This window comes from Aythya fuligula, chromosome 1 (genome assembly GCF_009819795.1).
Source record: "Aythya fuligula isolate bAytFul2 chromosome 1, bAytFul2.pri, whole genome shotgun sequence".
Classification (NCBI taxonomy): domain Eukaryota; kingdom Metazoa; phylum Chordata; class Aves; order Anseriformes; family Anatidae; genus Aythya; species Aythya fuligula.
The window spans coordinates 14,801,282-14,815,927 of NC_045559.1; positions in this window are offsets into that span (position 1 = coordinate 14,801,282).

Here is a 14,646-nt window from a genome sequence, read left to right on the forward strand (position 1 = left end):
GGAACAAGCCTGGAGACAATGATGAGAGTCTTCCTTAAGCCATTTGTTCACCTGGGAAAGTCTGTCTTAATGAGGTCTGAGGGGAAGGCTGGAAGTCAAATCAGTGTGTCCAGGTCAGAACTGAGGAGGCACGAGACCAAATGCCTACAGCTGCTGCACAGCTGCAATGTAGCTCAAGCAGGGCCAGGAGAAAGAACATCAACTCCAAAGTGGCTCCCAAGGGAAGGAGGGAAAGGCCCAGTCCTTTAATTTCATTCACAACAGCTCTTACCAGCGAAGAAGCAGAGCCCAACTCAGCCAGATAAACTCTTAGGAGCTGGGGGAGGCACTGAGGGCTCTGACAAATGACTCCATTGGGATAGAATGAAGATCTGTGGTAGTTGCCAGCTGCAGAAAACAACTGGTTTCACCCAATTCTTTTTGTTCTGTAGGTCAGGCACAGTTGCTGACCAAGAGCTCTGCTCCCAGCTGCCTTGATGTTTTCTTCTCTCCTAACAAAAAAAAAAAAGAGAGGTAGAAACACAGCGAAGAACAAGTGGCTGCAGCTCCCAGTGTCACCACCACCAGTGTCAACAGTGAGGGAACTGCTACCGCTGACACCACCACCTTCTGAAGTTTCATCTCCCGTTATGTTTGCGAAGAGCCAAGCACCCTGTGGTATCGCTACACACAATGCCTTAGTACAGCACAACCCACAAATGGTCACCTGAAGGAATGGTTTCCACCATTCCCAATTTTCCTCTGTGGTCCCAAGGGGCTGTCTCCTTTTTTTTTTTTTTTTTTAAGTGTATCCCCACCCTTCTGAGCTGATGCTTCTCCCTCCCATCTACCTATTGCCTCCTTTTTTTATTACAAGCATCCACGTTAGGTGGAGTGCTGCTGCTCTGATGCAACCAAGAGGCCACAGAGAAACAAAAGCAAACCTGCTGGAGGCAAGACCACAGAAGCTAAGCTCACCCCAGCATCCTGCCTCTAGCACAGAGCTCCCCCATCCTTACCCTCACCTCTAACCACAAACTACTTTCAGTTTGGGAATTCCTGAAAGCTTTGGTGAAGTTCTTGGCCATGATTGTGCTCAGACTTCCTGTAAGCCACATGAATTTTTAGCATTCACAACATCAGCTGGCCAGGAGCTCTGGAGGCCTGCTATGCAACAAACACATTCTGGAAACCAGCAGGTGGGGTTTAAATTACTCTGGAAAGAATTGCAAGAAGGAGAACATAGAGAGTTTTAAGTAGAAGTGCTGAAAGGCTAAGAACAGCAGTCCAGAAGGACCTAATTTCATGAAGAAATCGATGCATTATTAGTGCCACAGACTCAAGACCTGAATGCATCCAGTGCACAGGGCCACAGGCATTATAGAAAGGAGGAGATCAAGAGTGAAACTCAATAGGTTGCAGTGGGTTAACCAGAAACTTGTGGTTCAATCATTCCACGTTGGAAGGAATGTTTGTAGCTGCTCTTGGCAAAAAACATTCTTCCAAGCTTCACAAACATTGTAGAAAAGATGTGATAGCTCTAAAAGTCTTTGGTCTTCCTTACACTGCAGTTGCAACAGCTTGGAAATTACCATTGGCAGTAATTTCCGCTAGGCAGCAATATACACTGCTATCATCGCTTTGCTAAGTATGTGTTTGCATAGATGCAAGCAAAGTTCCTGAAATAAGATTAATCATAGCCAGCCAGTGAGGAGAAGACCATTTCTGTGCCTGTGTGTGAATTCTTTGGTTTTGCTGGAGCACTGGACTGTGTGCTGAGCATGCCCCTTCCCTAGAATCTATTATCACAAGTCTTTGGATGAGATTTAGCAAGCTGTGGATCCATCATCCTGCTCTCTCCAAGGGGCAAATAAGTCCTGGTGATACACTATTTAAGAAAACAAGCATTATTAGTAAAAGAAACAAGAATAAAGTAAAGAACAATATAAAATATCAATGTGATGATAAATTATCGTCACCCCTTTGAACAAAATATACAGTCCTTATCTATAGCTTTGGTGTAGCAGAAGTAGGAAAGTTGTGAGGAAGAAATTTGATGGGTGAAGAAGCAACAGGGTAGTTTCTGTGTAAGAAATGAGTGCTTGGACTTTTTGCCTATGAAAAATAGGTTTATGGCAGAAATATGAAATGTGCATGGGAAAGACAAATGGGGAATGGTCATGCACTGTTGCTCACAATTCGAGACCTAGAAGGCATAAAATCAAATTGTCAGGTGGCAAACCAAAGGGACAGTTTGCTATGCAGTGCACAGTTAAGCTGTAGAATCGATTGCAAGATGCCATGGGTTTCAGAAGCTGACATGATTCAGAGTACAATTAGACAAATTCCTGGCTGAAAATAATCTACCAAGCACTATTAAATGAAGTCATACCACAGGATCTTGGTTTGGATGTGCTAGTGAGAAGCCTGGTTGTGTTCCCAGGATCATGCCCAGAGAACAGCCTGAAGATGCCAGTCCTCCTCCAGGTACATATGTGGTAGTTGGTCTATTGATGATGATGAAGATAATAATTAACACTACAGGGTTCTGAAGTGTTAGTTCTGAAGGATACTGCAACAGCAGGGGCCTAATTTGAGGACAGGAAGCATGGCAGAGACAGGGGCCCAGGGTTCCCTTCTAGCATGTGGAAACTAAGCCAGGGAAAAGCCCATAAGGAAACTTGTGATTTTTGTTCACAAGCTTTGCACTTGATTTAAAAAGGAAAAAATGCTGGTAGAAGGCGTCTGTCATGATTGCTGTAATCATAAGCAGACCTCAAAGACTACAATTATAATAAATAAAAAAGAAAAAATAATAAAAGAAAAATAAATTATCACCATAACCAATTTTAACTGGAAATATGTTAATACAAGGCAGTAGTTACTGGACGAAGTAGTTTAACAAGAAGAAATAGAAACACAGAAAGCTGATAAAAATATCTTCTGGTCTTGTCCTAATACAGAAACCAAAGAGAGGTAGTTGCACACTTCATTTAGGCATCTAACATCAATGCTGAAATGCCCATGGAAAATGCCTAACTATTCAATTAAAGGTTAAAAAAAAAAAAAAAAAAAAAAAAAAAAAAGTGTGGCCTTCCAGTTCCAGTTGTTTTGAATGTATGTGTTTAAAACAGACTAAAGTAGGTGATGTGCATGCCCCAGGATGGCATTCTTCTTTTTCTAGGCACTGACATACAATGTCATACAGCTCTTCCATTGTCCAAGCATTAGATGTACTCAGATGATACAAGAGAATTCTTCTGGATCCACTGCAAGCAGGAAAAAGAAGAAAAGTCCAGAGATGATACAGTGAGCACCCTTTGCCCAAGATAAATGGACATCAGGATCACCATGAAGCAAAGAGGGAACAGGACAGATACTGCTGCCACTTTCCCAAAGACTTTTGACAGAATGGGGGCCAAGCAGTGCTGGTGCTGCACAGACACTTGCTCTGGATACTTGTGGGAAACACTCCCTCTTGCCGCTGTTGTACCAGCAACCTCCATTCCTTGCCCACACTGTTACTTGCTGTGGTCAGCATGGCCACAGGAAAATCCTGGAAATGCGCATCCTGGGAGCCAGGGCAGGCCGGAGTGTCCTGGGCTTTGTACAGCAAACCTCCCTCCACTCAGCGTTGCTCCAAAACTAAGGCCACCCTTCAGATGCTGCGCTTCAGTTAATGCCAAGGTGTTGCAGTCCAGTTTTGAATTCAGCATACGCACCTGTAGCTAGCTGTTTGCTGCTGCCTGCCTGCCTCCCTACAAAGATTCCACTAATATCAAGGTTATTTTATTAACACGGAGTTTGTTAATGGGTGGATTTGGTTGTGCGATACATCGCTGAATGAGCTTGCAAAAGCACACAAGACAGTGAAACGAAGCCATAAATAGCAAACTGTCTTAAAGTTTCATAAAGTGATCGCCAGACAAACACAGTTGACTGAGAATGGATAGGAATATGCCCTGCTTCACTGCATGGCACCGCGCTCCTCCCCTGCAGTCTGAAATGTCCTCACCTGACTTCTTACCAGTCGTCACTGCATGGCTATGAGCAGGAGACCTTCCCTGCTGTGTCACCATCTCTGCCCAGCCCAAATGAGTCATTTGCCTTCTAGCTGCCTGTTGTACATCACTAATGCTGTAACCTCACCTCTGTGCATTAATTTCCTCCTTCTTAAAGGTCTTTGGAGGTCACTGCATGAAGCAGCAATACAAATGACGTTGTTTTCACCAGTTTTGTGGGCAGAACCATCCTGCCTTTGGCCCATCCATACCCTGTCCTGTCACTGCAGAGCAGCAGAGGATGGTAAGACTCATTCCCACACACCAGGCAGCTCCTCTGCCTTTGCTGCCCCGTGACTGGCAGGAATGGAGGTTGGAACACATGAATACTCCATGTGGAGGGTCTTTGGCTGAACACGTCATCAAGCTACACCCACTCCAAGCAGATCAAGTCAAAGGGCACATATTTTCTTTTTCTAGATGGAAACAACCAGCATCTCTCCTCTCCCCTCTCTTCCTTTTCTCTAGGAAAAACAAAACAAGCAACAAAAACAAACAGTCAAACCCCAAACAACAATAAAACAACATTGACAGTAGGATTTTCTCCAGCCTAAGACCACAGAGTGCCCCTCCCAGCAGTCCCTTGCACTGAGACTCCTGGGGACTTCCAGCGCTTCCTGTTGGAAACAAGCTGTCTTGCCCTCACTAGAGCTGGCAATTGTTTTGGTTTTTGTTTTGTTCTTTTTGTTGGTAGGGTTTTTTTTTTCCTAATCGGTGAAAGACTGAGACCCCCTGCCACTTAGCAAACATGGTCCCTCGCCTATGGCCAGAAAGGCTGAGGACAGCAGGGCAGGAAGGGGAGTGCCACTGCCAGCTCCCAAGGGACAATTCATGCTTCTCTCCACCCCTACTGACTTCCTGGAAAACTTTTACATCCAAGGTGGCTTTTTTTTTTGAGTTATGGGATTATTCTAAATTCAATTACAATTTATTAATGGAAGTCTAGGGTTTTTAATTTCAACTTCAAGCTAAAAGTTTTCTAAAACATTCCATTCACTCAAGAAAAGCCCTGTTTTGAAATCGAATAACATCGCTGACTGCGTACCTTTCAACTTCATACTGATCTCCAAGAACGGTGACTTTTCCTTTTTAAATATTAATTTTGATAAGTCACCCTCCATTCTATTTATATTCTTTTCTTTTTTGTTTGTTTGTTTGTATGTTTGTTTTTGTTTGTTTGCTTGTATTTTGAATCAAGTATAACTTGACCCCATCTCACGTTACTGGGGGAATATTTATGTTCATAATCACGTGACTTCATTTACTAAAGCTGACAGTATTTTCTATCTTTTGCTGATATCTTGACCAGGATCTTTACATCTGAATATAATAATAACCTTGTCCCGTACTCTGCTTTTCTGCATCAGGGATAACTGTCAGCTTATGACTTTGAGCAGAAGCTGGCTCATTGTCCATCCATCCACCCCCAATCAGATCTGCTGGTGCTATGAAGGTGCAGAATTTCTCACCATCCTCTCCATATTCTGGCAGATAATATTCAGTATTCAGTTTAATAACTGGGATGTCAGTAGCTTTCATTTAAGAGTGTTCAAAGGTATAGGGTTTGAGGAAAAAGGTGAGTCTGGGATTTCAACACCTTTGAGTTGATGCCATGCATCACACATGGCAGGTTCTGTATTTCTAATACCACTCACACAGCTCTTCATGCTTGGGGTAGTTGTCTGATTTAGAAAACAGGAGAAATAAAGTATGTAAATTCCTCAAAGCCAGACAATGTACGACTGAGGCAAGGGAGATAATAGAGCTGATGGAAAAGAACAACAAAAGCAGAGGCAGCATTCATGCAAGGTACACACATAAGGTAGGGAAACATTCTGCAGAAAATGGAGTCAGGGAGATTCATGTTGCTGGGAGATGACAGCAGCCAGGAGGTCTGACACAGCACCAGCACCAGCAGCCACTGCGTCACATTCGTCAGTGCTGGTTTCAGACTGACCTCTTATGTGAGAGACCTATATAATAGCAGCCTTAAGATGTCAGCAGCCTCGCTGGTCTGTGTGGAGCCCCAGGACAGGTGAGCTCTGCCAGTAACCCCTAGCCATAACCCCTGGAAGAGGCAAGCTGGGAATCACAGAATGGGTTGGGTTGGACAGGACCTTAAAGATCATCCTGCCTTGGGCAGGGACACCTCCCACCAGATCAGGTTGCTCAAAGCCCCATCCAGCCTGGCCTTGAACATCTCCAGGGATGGGGCAGCCACAGCTTCTCCGGGCAGCCTGTGCCAGTGCCTCACCACCCTCATTGTAAAGAATTTATTTATTGTATCTAATCTAAATCTACTTTCTTTTAGTTTGAAGCCGTTACCACTTGTCCTATCACTACATGCCCTTGTAAAAAGTCTCTAAGCCTCTCTCCATCCTTCTTTGAGTATTGAAAGACCACAATAAGGTCTCCCTGGACTCTTCTCCAGGCTGAACAACCCCAGCTCTCTTCAGCCTGGCTTCACAGGAGAGGTGCTCCAGCCCTGAACTTGTTCTCTTGTCTGAACAAGAGAGAAGTCGCTCTTGTGCCCGTTCTGTTCCTCTCTGTCAACTGTGTCCAGAACTGCTTTGGGTGCTTATGTGACTACGTGGTGACTCGGTGCGATATGCGCGCTCTGCCAATGCTCATTGCAGATGATACACATAATTGTAGCACAGATGCGCTAAAATCATTTTGCCAACTTTCCTCCATAACCACACGAATATTTTGCATTTCCACACCCTAAGGACCTTTAAGTCCTTCAGACATTAACCAACAAAAACCTGCAGGACACCTTCAGAGACCAACATTTCTTCCCATGCCCCCAGTGAAGCGACGGCGACGGGCGCGTCAAAGGAGAAGCCAAAGACCTCCCATGGAATGAGATGGGGACTTTGTGGCGGGGCTTCGAAGAAAACCCCAGCCAGACTCTCCTCACTCTTCGCCTTCCCGTTTTATTTCTCAGGAAAACGAGCACCGAGCGGGACGAGGGCACGCCACAAGGGGCATCGCCGCCATGGCGCCTGCCCGCTGCTTCGCCCGCTGGCCCGCCAGGTGTCACCACAGCACAACGCTCGCCTCCCGCCCGGCCCCGTGACGCAACACCGGCACAGCCAGGGCTGCTGATGGCGTCACACCCGCGGCTGTGACGCAAGAGGCACAGCGAGCGGGGACATGGCGGGGGGGGGGGCTGGCTCCCGTCAGGGGAGCGGCCTCCATGCGGGAGCTGCAGGGAAAGGCCGTCGGTGCTGTTAGCTATGGGGCTAGGTGCTCGCCACACAGCCACCCTCTGCGCTGCCAGGGGTGAAGGGGCACCTCACGTCGTCTGACAGGACAGCAGTGCAAAAAGCCTATGCCCTAGGGAGCTAATTTAATTTACTTTTGTGGCCAAGAGTGCTACCAAAATGCCTGCGCTCATGACAGCTAAACAGAAACTCCTGGCCTAGTCACACTATGGACTCCTCCGCAGTCAGCATGGATAGACAAACAAAACACCTCCAAAGACATTAAACATTCTCCATGGGCTAAATCCAGGCTTGTGTTCAATTTCCTGGCAAGTACCAGGGCCAGAAATGGCACACGTGTGTCCCCCAGCACATCAAACACAAGCTCTTCCCTCCCCCTGCCTGCAGGACCTGTGGCAGATACGCTTATCTCAGAAATCCACAGTTTCAACGTACATAATTTGTTTAAACAGGATTATCAGACTAAGATTCAAACAGCTTTTATTTCCCCCCCAATCACTAGTGAAGAGAATCCTTGCTTTTTGTATTCCTTCTTTCATGGAATTAAGGCTGGATAATGGGGTAGTGCCAAGTCCCTTTGAAATGACTGCCAACACAATACTGCCACTGTCACACATGCACCATGTGCGCACAAAAACAGACTATTTATTTATTTATTTTCTGTGCATCGACTATGAATTACTTAAACAATGTTCTTGTTAGTTAAGGACAGCTTGTAGAGTCCAGTGGCCTTCATAACATTTTGTCTGCCATAGGTTTCAGACAGGTTAGTTTGTGGTACTCATCTGACAATTAGAGCAGCAGAGACATTTTGTAAGCTAAATCTGGGATTTCAGATCAACCAGCTTCTGACATGCCTTCTTTCATAGCAAATGGACACAGCCCTGAGCGTCTTGTTGCTAGATCTAAGTGGCACTCAGAGACTTAAACAAGCTCAGCAAACCCTGTTCTCTACTTTGCAGCAAACACAAGCATCTCATGTATTGAGCACACCACAGGCCATGGTCTTCTGGGCTGCTCCTCCTCATTAAGACTCTCCTGGATCCACACCCTCAATTCCTAAACTCCCGTAAAAGCCTTTTCAAAGATCCCTTTCATCTGCAGACACTATGACATCTATTACTTGAAACAAAGGGAAAAATAAAGATGAACCAAAGTGTGGTTGCCATCTCCAGAGCTCAGCCTGTCAAGATACAGGTCATTAGACACTTCTGGGGTTTGCTTTCTGAGGTGCTGAAAGCCTGAGAGTCCCCATCTTCTGTGCAGGCACTGACATTCAAGAGATCACACAGTTCTGTGCCAGCAGATCTCCCTTCCTCAGGGCAGCTCCACGGTACTGATCCCAATTCTCACCATCCTTATCAAGGACATGCTTCCCACCACATCTGCAGTGCAATCCCAGAACTTCTGTGTCTAGGACCAACTCAGCTAAGTGAGCTTCTGTGGCCCATCAGGGGAATAGCCTCTTCTCAAGAGATTATCAAAATATAGCCCTCAAAGTCACTCATTCATTCAGGGTTCATCCACTCGGGTTATTCATTAAGTTTGTTCATTAGGTTCATCCCTAATACCAATCACTCCTCAATGAAGGAAGGTCATTCCTGGTGGAATGGCCTTCCCTAGATGGAAGCATCCTCCTTCAGGCATAGCAGAGATTCACCTTCCACCCATCTACTTTCTTCTTTTTAACGGAATCCAAGAAGAGTCCAAGGACTATCTGGAGTATTTTAGATCATCTGAGACCATTGAAGGAGCGCCCATGTGTATCTTCCCATGTGTACCTCATATATATATCTTTATTGTCCACCTACCTGACGCTTTTGGGGTACTGAGGTATACTGTGGAAACACTGCAGCATCTTGTCTGTCTAGTGTTCAGTCACCTCTTCAACATGGAAAATTATATCATCTCAGCCAAAGCATTTTGTTATTGGAGGTACACAGGAAGAATACTGGGAAAGAGCATCAGCTTCACAGGGAAGAACAATTGCTTCCTGCTGGGATGAAACACAAGGCTCCTGTATGTCTGTCTCATTATGTGAATTTAGGAGGACTTCCTGTAGCTTTTGAAATGCATCAGAGAGACTCTGAACGTTGTTCAGGAGATGAATATTGTGGGCTATGTCTCTTCAGTAGTTGATAGACAACCAGATGAACTACCGTGAAGAGATCCAACTCCATGCCCTTCCTCTTTATAGCCACAGAGCTGCACACAGGCAAGCTGGCCTGACAAAGCCTGGAGGTACACTAGTCTGAATAATGTACTTGGGATCATCGTGTCCTGCATGCTCTGGAAAGCATGTTCTGGCCACCTGCTAAATTTTAAGGGCAAAAAATAAAAGACAGTAAAAATTTGTATCACACACCTAACTAGTGAATACATGATGTGGTGTGGCTGCAGCTGAGCCATGGAGCAGAGACAGATAGTGTTACATTCCCCTTGTGTTTAGGGGTGCAGAACTGCAGTTCAAAGGAGAATAGGGCACAGTTGTCTTTCCTGCAGAGCTGGGGCATAAGAAACATGTGATGTGAAGAACAGGCTCTGGCCAGGACTTTGATTACTGCCTTCCAAGATGGACCAGGACAGTCCCACACAAACTGTGCTGAGGTACCAAGTCCTCCCCCACTGAACAGCTCAGGCTTCATGCTGCAAAAAGGAAAAGACTAAAGAAGTTTCACAAAAGCATGCTGGAGAACCCTGCCTCTCAACTATAGGTAGGAAAGTATGGGACATGCATTTCATAGGTAATATATTTGTGATGGTAACTCGAGGAATCCTAAAATACACACGATGTCTGGCAGTATCAGCTGTTTTACTTGGGTGATGCTCCCATGTGTCTCTAGCCCTCGCAGACACACTCAGTGGATGACTGTCTATACAAGACAGATTGCCATGTGATGAAGTATGAATATGAACCCACAGCATAACACTGCCCTCTTTTGAGCATAAGGGTTGACCCTTCCCATCCTACTGGTTCTCCACTTTTTTACCTTTTCATTTCTATGAAGCACATATATAAAGTTCCAGGTCTGAATCTGGCGTTTTATTAACTTCAGTTGTGCTAGTCTGTCTGTCAAGACTTTGACTTGTCTGTAAAGAAAGAAGCTCTGTATTCCAGTGTGAGGCTAGGTATTTGTTTACCAAAGTACCTCACTGCGATGAGGTACTGTCTCCTGCATGTGGAGTGCTGCAGATGCAACCACAGCACCCAAACAGGATTCCCAGCCTCCTCATAAAAGAAACAGATCTGCCCACACACACGGGACTCAGCACTTTGGAACTAAATCCTCATCTCTGGTCTGGAATAACCCAAATGTGGTGATCTTCTGGGCAGTCTGCTAAGGCCATCTGCTAAGGCTTTTGGAGAAGGTTAAGGGTATGTTTCCAGAAAAGATCAGTCTGGGAAAGAACTTTCTTTGTTGCTGATTCTGTATCCAACTAAACTGTGAGGACCAAATATATTGCTATGTGAATGTCTTTTTAGTACTCCCGAGTTTTATGACAGCAGATCAATTAGCCAGCAGGGTGCCTAGAACTCCTGTAAGAAACACTTGTGTGTGTAAAGGATATGTTATTTAAATACACAGAAGGATGCAATGAGACAGTTTAAAAGGAAAGCATTTTACGTTGCTCATTTACAACAACAGAAATACATAAATCCTCTGATAAAAGTCTCCCATCACATTACGCCTATGTAATTCGAACACATTTACTCCCTCACAGACAGAAGATTGCACCAACAAATAAGCATGGAGCAGAGCAAATTTTCAGATATTAAGAGTAATAAATATGGAGACAGTAGGATAATGGCCAGTGAGAATAGCAATGCAGTTGAGAGCTGACGCAGAGAAGCTTCGCACTGCAACCTATGGGCAGCCAATTAGGCTCATTATGTTTGGTGAGAGTGAGTTTCAGAGACTGAGCAAAAGCTATCCGTACCTTATATTTAGGAGTACTTAATATAATGCTCTCTATTAGACTAGAAGCCTCATTAAAGTGTGCACTCCTTTACATTTCTATTTCTGTCCTCTTTCATTTCCTCTGCCAGGTCCCAGATGATGCAATGTTGCATCACCACCTAATACTGAGACCTCTGACAGCAGCCGCAAACTCCTTGTGAGTTTACCCACCTCTTATGAATAAACAGTGGTCTTAAAGGATCTGCTTACACACACTGTGGTGCCATGAGGAATAACATTGCTGTCTGACAAACCCACGCAGACATGGAGAGAGATAAAATATGTATTCAAGCCAGTGAGAGGTATTACATGAGTTTTACATCTCAACTGCTGTGTGTATGTAACTTTCAGAGGTACAGGGAGGAAACAGCTTGTACTCCCACCCCTGTGCTTTAAATACCTTTTCTGAAGGGCAAGAACCTAAATCAGTAAAATGGGAGACAAAGCCTTCAGCAGATGTATCTCAGAAGCCTTCTGAACACCTGCTGCTTCCTGTTTTGAAAGCTTGAGGTGCTTGAAATGAGGGATTTTAGGCAGAATCTAGATCGGCAGGAGCACAGACCTAGCACAAGAAAAGGAAGGAGCAGGCATTTCTTGGAGCAGAAGGGACTAGAGATGGACAAGACTCCTCTTTTCCTCATTTGAGCTTTCCTGCCTCTGCTTTGAGGTTCACAGAGGCCGTTCTCAACCAGGCCACAGGGTTACATTCAACAGATCTTTAAAGATTTACAGAGGATGTAACTGCTTGTTAGCATCCCTTTGGAGAGGGGTTCTGCAGCAAGAGCACAACCTTCATTTGCTCTTCTTCCGCATCCCACCACTCTCCCACAGAGTCTTTTACAGTTTTTATGCCAGTTCTCATTCACTGGTTCAGGAAGCAGCACTCTACTGCTTCCCCAAGCAGTGAATGAGAACTGGCATAAAAAGAGAGAAGTTGCCTTTCCCTTCCCATGAAATAAACTTGTGAGGGGTAGACAGAACTGCAGGCAACACTTAGCTGTCAGCTCCAGCCATTACATGAGCAGCCACCACACTCAGAACATGATACAAAAGCCAAAGAAAGTCCAGCTCACTCCTCTGCTTTTTGCAAAGTTATAGCAAGAACAAAAAACTTACTTTTGCTACCAAAGTTAACATATGATCTTGCATAAGGACGAAGCAACTACAATGAAGTTAACAGAGCTGATCGGATATTTACATGACCAGTTTTCAGGGCAGAGCTGTAAAATAAAGACATTTTGTCAATTTATTTTCAATCCTGAACTGAATGCATCATAAAGTGTTTATGACTCACTTAGAAAACTCCAATTTATAAATTCTGCAAGAAAGGAGAAAGCTACCAACCATTGTCCAGAGAAGCTGTGGCTGCCTCATCCCTGGAAATGCCCAAGGCCAGGCTGGATGGGGCTTTGGGCATCCTGGTCTGGTGGGAGGTGTCCCTGCCCATGGCAGGGGGCTTGGAATGAGATGTTCTTTAAGGTCCCTTCCATCCCAAACCTTTCTGTGATTCTATCATAAAGCACAACGTATCCCACAATGGTTTATTCAATGTGCTTTACATAAGGAAGCAATTACAAAAGTGAGTGGAGCTATTGCTGGCATGAGGTGACCAGGCTCTGGCTTTATTGGTGTTGGACCTATAAAGCTTCTGCAATTAAAATTGTTTCTCTGATAGCAATATAGGAATAAAAAAATAATAAAAGCACAAACTATTATATACTATTCCGTAAACTGCAATGAACCCAGTCTGTCAATGACAATAGAACATTCACACCAATTTCCAACATATGTTGGTACATAAAGTTGTTGCTGAGCATTTAATGGGGCTGTTATTCTTTATCTCAGTTCTCCATGAAGCAACATAAAAACTGATGTTTGACTGTGCAGAGGACACAAAAGATACCATCTTACGTTTTTCCAGCCTCCAAAACTCCCATTAAAGATCATGACAGCAATTGCTTGTCATATTTTTATTACAGCTGAAAGATAAAGGAAATAATTGCATTTTGACTGCACCCCACAAGATTATATTAGCAAAATGATTGCTTCTTTGCATGACTAATTTTGATTAAATCAGCTTCATTTAAATACCAAATTGTATTCTTCACCTTCCTTCATTAAGCTATGGTATTCCTGAATGTTTAGAGCTCCATTTTTATATGGTGAAATGTGCATTTCAATGTATTGTGCAGACTGCTATTGACTGAAAAAAACAGAAAGTGATAGATTATGGAAACAGATTAAAGTCACTTTTGGAAACCAACAGGATAAAATAATGTTAAAATATATATTTCTAACACCTATGCAACCTATAAAGAGAGCACGCTTGGTAACAGGAAAGCCTGTACTTGCCATAAAGGGCAATAAGTAAGTGGGCAGCATATACAGGAGCTGAAAATTAAATGAAAAAAAAATAATAATTGATTAAGCTACTGAATCCTGAAATGACAAAGATTTTCAGTTTTTCTGTAACACCTTACAAAATATTTTACCTCCTTTTCTCAAATAGTGTATAGAAAATAATTTATTCTTTCATTGCAAATAGCATTATGTTGATTTATAGCTATTTAAAAATATTTTATACAATTCTGGCTGAAGTGACACATGAAACGTGTCATTTGCTCAGGCTGTAAATTATTCCCTCTGTATTTGCCTTTTGACAAATGAAGGTCTTTTTTATTCATCTGCTCAAATCTCCATATGTTTGTGCATCCCCAAATAAAGTCCATGGATTTTAACACGATTAGTAGCCAAACTGGCTGTATTTCTGTTCCTGCAGTGATCCATCTGGGGACCCAGCCAACAACAACAAAAAAGAGGCTTCCTATTTGATAAGGTTTTCTAATCTATTTTAAAGCATTCAGTAATACACGTGCTGTGCAAAGCTGAACTTCTCTGACCAATATTACCAACTGTATCAGACAAAAACAAGCACAAAGTCAGTTAATCTTCACCATGTTTCCTCTGTGCAGCAGGCACATCATGTGAAGGTTGTTAAAGGCTTTCATTTTGCTTCCAGCTTTGTAAAAAGGGAACTTGAAGCCATACATAGTTACACTTTCATTTAGCCACTGCTCAGTGTAACACATTAATTTTGAAACTCCATGTTTATACTATCGTTTCTGAATTACTTTCTGCTTCAGGCTGGTATTACAACTCTTAGCGTTGTCATGCAGATGATTTTTTAAGTCAGAAGAACTCCACTGTTATAATGACAATTATCCAAACTTTTACAATAGCATCTGTATGAGGAACACACAGGAACACACCAGTTACTCTCTTCTGATATTTTTGCTCTACGGAGGTTAACACAGAGCACATAGAAAATTCAAATTCCCTTTTATAGTCTGTGTGGAAACCTATGATCTTGTCAAGCACTCCCTGAAGACGTCACCTTCTGTCAGCACGTCATTCAGGGCA